At 42.5% G+C, this 7,355-nt stretch overlaps 1 non-coding gene across 1 annotated transcript; it reads right to left on the minus strand.

Annotated features, from left to right (window-relative positions):
• Window positions 1-413: 413 nt before the first annotated feature.
• LOC140317252 (U5 spliceosomal RNA) lies at window positions 414-527 on the minus strand. The gene has a single exon (XR_011917582.1). It is a non-coding gene; the product is annotated as a U5 spliceosomal RNA (small nuclear RNA).
• Between the last annotated feature and the right edge of the window lie 6,828 nt (window positions 528-7,355).

The following is a 7,355-nucleotide window of genomic DNA, read 5'->3' on the forward strand; positions in this document are numbered from 1 at the left end:
AATCTCTGAAGAGGTGATTTAATTCTCCACAGAGATTACATTTCCTGCCATTTGGACACTCTCCAAAAGTTTGCCCAATTTCTCTGCTCTTCCCACATAACACCTTGGTACAAGCCTCAACCAGGTGCCCATGCTCACCACACTTGCGGCAGAACTTGGGCTGCCCCTGGTAGTGGATGTAACCTCGGTTTTCAAGGTGGCCAGAGTGTCGCCCACCCGCTGCACTGAGCACTCTTCAGTCCTTTTAAATGGTATAACTTTGCACTCCCGCACGCTCCAGCAAGCACCATTCAAGCAACAACTTTGCACTCCAGCTTCGAACATCGGCACAGTCGCAACAAGTAAGGCGACTCTACTCAGAGAAGTCACTCTGCACAGTAAGAAGATTTCTTTTGCACAGACAGAAAGGGCTTCACCCGCAAAGGTAAAGCCTGCCAAAAATAGAAACAACTCATTAGTGCTGCTCTCCACAGAAATCTTTAGTAAAAGGCGAAAGACTTGTACGTTATGAAGAGAAACCAGAGTACGATTATCCGTCACTGCGGGAGCAGGGCATCAGGCTTGTTGGCATAGCCACCTTCCCCATGGTGAGCTTTGCTTGGTTGAGACGCTTGCTCCCCCCCCCTTGCTCCTCGGCTGACCAAGTAGGAACAATCGGGCCCTATTCGATGGCTGCCTTGTCTTTTACTCTGTGCAAAAGACAAGGCAGCAACAAAAACACCACGAGAATCCCGTATTGAGGCTTTGTTCTGACCGCTCATTCGGGGTCGCGTTTCTTTCAAGCAATTCTCCTGGTTAGCCCACACTCGGCTCGCTCCCATAGCCGTGTTAAAGTCTACTTCGCATTCACTCTCTTTTCTCAGCAGACTCTTGGGATTTTATCTATAAAATGAATTCCTTCACTCAAACTATGTGAAAACTGCTTTGTCCTTAATATTTACCATGTCTAGAAAGATTTAAACAAAAAAAACAACGTTGTACTTTGCAGTAAAAGAAAGAGCAAATCTAAAGTTTCAGGAATCCGAGAATAAGCTTACTTTCATGAGTTCTTCACGATTTCGGATTTTTCTATAAAATGAATTCCTTCACTCAAGCTAAATTAAAACTGCTAAACCGCTAATCTGTTATATGTAAGGCAGATGTCAAATTCACAGAAATAGGATCTAAGGGTATTCGGCCAATCGAGCTGTAGCAGCTTCGGTAAAAGAGTATAAGTTGAAGAGTTTGTGAATAAAGGTGTGCGCACACATAGTGTGCTGTACGAAAATAGGCAGGGAGCAATGCCGGCTGGGGTATATGTTCTTGTATGTTGTCTGACTGTTTGATTTGAATGTGTTGTGTAAGTGTCCTGTTGAATGTTACATGTTTGGGCTTTGACACGCTTCACTGTGGTTGTTAACTGTGTGGTGTGTCCTGAAATGTTATATGTTTGGGCTGTGTGACATGCTTAATGCTTGTCAATAGCTACCCACTTATTCATATATAGCAACTGACAACATAAGAAGTCCAGACATACTTTGATAGTAGTTGTAGAAGTATCCTTATTGATAATAGATCACTAATTCATAGTGATAGAACAGTAGATGAACAGGTGCTTGCACATGTCTCACGAAAATAAAATGTGTGTATCATTGCTGATGGCAGAGCAATACTGCCAAACTTATGAGTTCTTGTGGCAAACTTGATTCAGTGTCTTGACGTGTATACGCTGTTTCGCTGACTTGATTGTCACAAGAAACAAAGTGTGTTTGATAAGATCCGACCATTTTATTACGGGAGGATCAGTAAAAGAGAGAGCGGTTTTGTGTCCCCACAGTCCATAATGTAGAAAAGAGAGAAAAAAGCCTTTCTGATTTGGTGTGTGTGCTCATAGTGCAGAGTGTAGAGAAAAGAAAGCCGTTTTGGTGTCACGGGTGTTGTGACTTACACACACACATTTCTAAATTGAGAAAGGAAATTATTTTAGAGGAAGCACTAGAGTTTAGATCCCACATTTGTTGATAGGCATTCATTTATTTCTTCACTTCTGATGAAGTTTCAACAATAAACAACAAACTTTGTATTATGAGAAAGAACCAGAATCATTCTTCAGGAATCCGAAAATAAGCTCTATTTTATGAGTTATGCACGAATTCGGATTCTCCTATAAAACGAATTCCTTAACTCAAACCAAGTTAAGACTGCTTTGTCCTTCATATTTATTCATGTCTAATCAAGTTTCAACGATAAACAACGTTGTACTTTGTAGAATGAGAAAGAACTTCTTCAGCAATAAGCATCTCTCGACATATGACGAAGTACAGATTTTGCTATAAAATTAATTCCTTCTATCAGCCTGACTTAAAACTGTTTGTCCTCCTTATTTATCCACTTCAAATCAAGTTTCAACAAATAAAAAAATGTTGTAGTTTGAGAAAGTACAACTTAATCTTCAGCAATCAGTATAAAAAGAGGTGCAAATGCCAACCATACATACCTAAAAGGTGGAACGGAAGTATTCAGCTGCAAGTAGGTGTGAATGTTCAACTATAATTTGTAAAAAGCGGGTAAGAAAAGGTTCAAATGCCCGACTATATATTAACAAAAGCGGGAGGAGAGGTCTTCGGATGAGAGTGGGTGAGAATTTCCAACCATAATCTATAAAGTACGGTGAAAAAAAATATGTGAATGCCTCATAGAACACTAAAAGCGGAAGTGTTCGGCTGCAAGAAGGTGTGAATGTCCGACTATATTTGGTGAAAAGCAGGTGAAGCAAGGTCTGAATGCCCAACCTTACATCATCAAAAGCGAGATCAGAGGTGTTTGGCTGCAAGAAGGCCTTAGTTTTCCAAAAGCGGGTAAGGTGCGAATGTCCGACTAAATATCAAAAAAATTTGGGGCGGAGGTCTTCGGATGCAAGTGGGTGTGAATATTCCACCATACAAGTATGGTGGAGAGGAAGCTGTGAATAGCCGACCATAGTTTGGAAAAAGCGGGTAAGAAAAGGTTTGAATGCCCGAACATACACCATCAAAAGAGGGAGCGGAGGTGTTCCGCTGTACGAAGGTGTGAATGTCCAACCATACTTGGTAAAAAGCGGGTAAGAAAAGGTTAAAATACCCGACTGTACACAATCAATAGCGGGAGCGGATGTGTTCGGCTACAAGAAGATGTGAAAGTCCGACCATGGTTTGTAAAAAGCGGGTAAGAAAAGGTGCGAATGTCCGACAATGTATGATCAAAAGAGAGAGCGGAGGTTTTCGGATACAAGAAGGTTTGAATGTCCCACCATAGTTTGTAAAAAGCGGGTAAGAAAAGGTTCGAATGCCCGACTATACACCATCAAAAGCGGGAGCAGAGGCGTTCCGTTGTAAGACGGTGTGAATGTCCGACCATAGTTGGTAAAAAGCGGGTAAGAAAAGGTTAAAATACCCGACTGTACACAATCAATAGCGGGAGCGGAGTTGTTCGGCTACAAGAAGGTGTGAAAGTCCGACCATGGTTTGTAAAAACTGGGAAGAAAAGGCTCGAAAGCCCGACTATACACCATCAAAAAGAAGGTTTGAATGTCCATCAATAATTGCTTTAAAACAAGAAAGTAAATTTTCGAATATCAAACCGCACATGATCATAAGCGGGAGAGGAGGTGTTCGGCTGCAAGAAGGTGTGAATGTCCACCCATAATTCATGAAAAATGGGTAAAAAAAAGGTGCGAATGCCTAACAATACATTATCAAAAGCAGGTGTGAATGTCAGATCATAATTTGTAAAAAGCTGATGAGAAAGGGTGAGAATGCCCGACTATACACCATCAAATGCGGGAGCGGAGGTGTTCGGCTCTGAGTAGGTGTGAATGTCCGACCATAATTGCTGAAGAATGTGTTAGAAAAGGTAAGAATGCTGGACCATACATCATCAAAAGCGGGAGAGGTGGTGTTCGGCTGCAAAAAGGTGTGACTGTTCGACTAAAGTTTGTAAAAAGTGGGTAAGACAAGGTGCGAATGCCTGACAATGTATGATCAAAAGCGGGAGCGGAGGTGTTCAGCTGCAAGAAGGTCTACATGTCCATCAATAATTGCTAGAAAACATGAAAGAAAATTTTCGAAAATCAAACCGCACATGATCATAAGTGGGATAGGAGGTGTTCAGCTGCAAGGTGTGAATGTCCACCCATAATTCCTGAAAAATGGGCAAAAAAAAGGTGTGAATGCCCAACCATACATCATCAAAAGCAGGAGTGGAAGTGTTCGGCTACAAGAAGGTTTGAACGTCCAACCAAAATATGTAAAAAGAAGTTAAGAAAAGGTTCGAATATCCAACCAAACATAATCAAAAGCGGGAGCAGAGCTGTTCGACTGCAAGTAGGTGTGAATGTCAGATCATAATTTGCAAAAAGCTGATGAGAAAGGGTGAGAATGCCCGACTATACACCATCAAATGCGGGAGCGGAGTTGTTCGGCTGTGAGTAGGTGTGAATCTCCGACCATAATTGCTGAAAAATGTGTTAGAAAAGGTAAGAATGCCGGTCCATACATCATCAAAAGCGAGAGAGGTTGTGTTCGGCTGCAAGTAGGTGTGAAAGTCCAGCCATAATTACTCACAAACGGGTAAGAAAAGGTAGTATTGCCAGACCATTTATGATCAAAACAGGGAGCGGAGGTGGTTCAGCTGCAAGAAGGTTTGAATGTCCGACTAAAGTTCAAATATATTAACAAAAGCGGGAGGAGAGGTCTTCGGATGAGAGTGGTTGAAAATTTCCGACCATAATGTATAAAATGCGGTGAAAAAAAGGTGTGATAGAACACTAAAAGGTGGAGCGGAAGTGTTCGGCTGCAAAAAGGTGTGAATGTCCGACTATATTTGGTGAAAAGCAGGTGAAGCAAGGTCTGAATGCCCAACCTTACATCATCAAAAGCGAGATCAGAGGTGTTTGGCTGCAAGAAGGCCATAGTTTGCCAAAAGCGGGTAAGGTGCGAATGTCCGACTAAATATCAACAAAATTTGGGGCGGAGGTCTTCGGATGCAAGTGGGTGTGAATATCCCACCATACAAGTATGGTGGAGAGGAAGCTGTGAATAGCCGACCATAGTTTGGAAAAAGCGGGTAAGAAAAGGTTTGAATGCCCGAACATACACCATCAAAAGAGGGAACGGAGGTGTTCCGCTGTACGAAGGTGTGAATATCCGACCATACTTGGTAAAAAACGGGTAAGAAAAGGTTAAAATACCCGACTGTACACAATCAATAGCGGGAGCGGATGTGTTCGGCTACAAGAAGATGTGAAAGTCCGACCATGGTTTGTAAAAAGCGGGTAAGAAAAGGTGCGAATGTCCGACAATGTATGATCAAAAGAAAGAGCGGAGGTTTTCGGATACAAGAAGGTTTGAATGTCCCACCATAGTTTGTAAAAAGCGGGTAAGAAAAGGTTCGAATGCCCGACTATACACCATCAAAAGCGGAAACAGAGGTGTTCCGCTGTAAGACGGTGTGAATGTCTGACCATAGTTGGTAAAAAGCGGGTAAGAAAAGGTTAAAATACCCGACTGTACACAATCAATAGCGGGAGCAGAGTTGTTCGGCTACAAGAAGGTGTGAAAGTCCGACCATGGTTTGTAAAAGCCGGGAAGAAAAGGCTCGAAAGCCCGACTATACACCATCAAAAAGATGGTTTGAATGTCCATCAATAATTGCTTTAAAACAAGAAAGTAAATTTTCGAATATCAAACCGCACATGATCATAAGCGGGAGAGGAGGTGTTCGGCTGCAAGAAGGTGTGAATGTCCACCCATAATTCATGAAAAATGGGTAAAAAAAAAGGTGCGAATGCCTAACAATACATTATCAAAAGCAGGTGTGAATGTCAGATCATAATTTGTAAAAAGCTGATGAGAAAGGGTGAGAATGCCCGACTATACACCATCAAATGCGGGAGCGGAGGTGTTCGGCTCTGAGTAGGTGTGAATGTCCGACCATAATTGCTGAAGAATGTGTTAGAAAAGGTAAGAATGCTGGACCATACATCATCAAAAGCGGGAGAGGTGGTGTTCGGCTGCAAAAAGGTGTGACTGTTCGACTAAAGTTTGTAAAAAGTGGGTAAGACAAGGTGCGAATGCCTGACAATGTATGATCAAAAGCGGGAGCGGAGGTGTTCAGCTGCAAGAAGGTCTACATGTCCATCAATAATTGCTAGAAAACATGAAAGAAACTTTTCGAAAATCAAACCGCACATGATCATAAGTGGGATAGGAGGTGTTCAGCTGCAAGGTGTGAATGTCCACCCATAATTCCTGAAAAATGGGCAAAAAAAAGGTGTGAATGCCCAACCATACATCATCAAAAGCAGGAGGGGAAGTGTTCGGCTACAAGAAGGTGTGAACGTCCAACCAAAATATGTAAAAAGAAGTTAAGAAAAGGTTCGAATATCCAACCAAACATAATCAAAAGCGGGAGCAGAGCTGTTCGACTGCAAGTAGGTGTGAATGTCAGATCATAATTTGCAAAAAGCTGATGAGAAAGGGTGAGAATGCCCGACTATACACCATCATATGCGGGAGCGGAGTTGTTCGGCTGTGAGTAGGTGTGAATCTCCGACCATAATTGCTGAAAAATGTGTTAGAAAAGGTAAGAATGCCGGTCCATACATCATCAAAAGCGAGAGAGGTTGTGTTCGGCTGCAAGTAGGTGTGAAAGTCCAGCCATAATTACTCACAAACGGGTAAGAAAAGGTAGTATTGCCAGACCATATATGATCAAAACAGGGAGCGGAGGTGGTTCAGCTGCAAGAAGGTTTGAATGTCCGACTAAAGTTCAAATATATTAACAAAAGCGGGAGGAGAGGTCTTCGGATGAGAGTGGTTGAAAATTTCCAACCATAATGTATAAAATGTGGTGAAAAAAAGGTGTGATAGAACACTAAAAGGTGGAGCGGAAGTGTTCGGCTGCAAAAAGGTGTGAATGTCCGACTATATTTGGTGAAAAGCAGGTGAAGCAAGGTCTGAATGCCCAACCTTACATCATCAAAAGCGAGATCAGAGGTGTTTGGCTGCAAGAAGGCCATAGTTTGCCAAAAGCGGGTAAGGTGCGAATGTCCGACTAAATATCAACAAAATTTGGGGCGGAGGTCTTCGGATGCAAGTGGGTGTGAATATCCCACCATACAAGTATGGTGGAGAGGAAGCTGTGAATAGCCGACCATAGTTTGGAAAAAGTGGGTAAGAAAAGGTTTGAATGCCCGAACATACACCATCAAAAGAGGGAGCGGAGGTGTTCCGCTGTACGAAGGTGTGAATATCCGACCATACTTGGTAAAAAGCGGGTAAGAAAAGGTTAAAATACCCGACTGTACACAATCAATAGCGGGAGCGGATGTGTTCGGC

The sequence above is a fragment of the Leuresthes tenuis genome, unplaced genomic scaffold (genome assembly GCF_036924035.1).
Source record: "Leuresthes tenuis unplaced genomic scaffold, fLeuTen1.0.hap1 SCAF_10, whole genome shotgun sequence".
NCBI classification, from domain to species: Eukaryota; Metazoa; Chordata; class Actinopteri; order Atheriniformes; family Atherinopsidae; genus Leuresthes; species Leuresthes tenuis.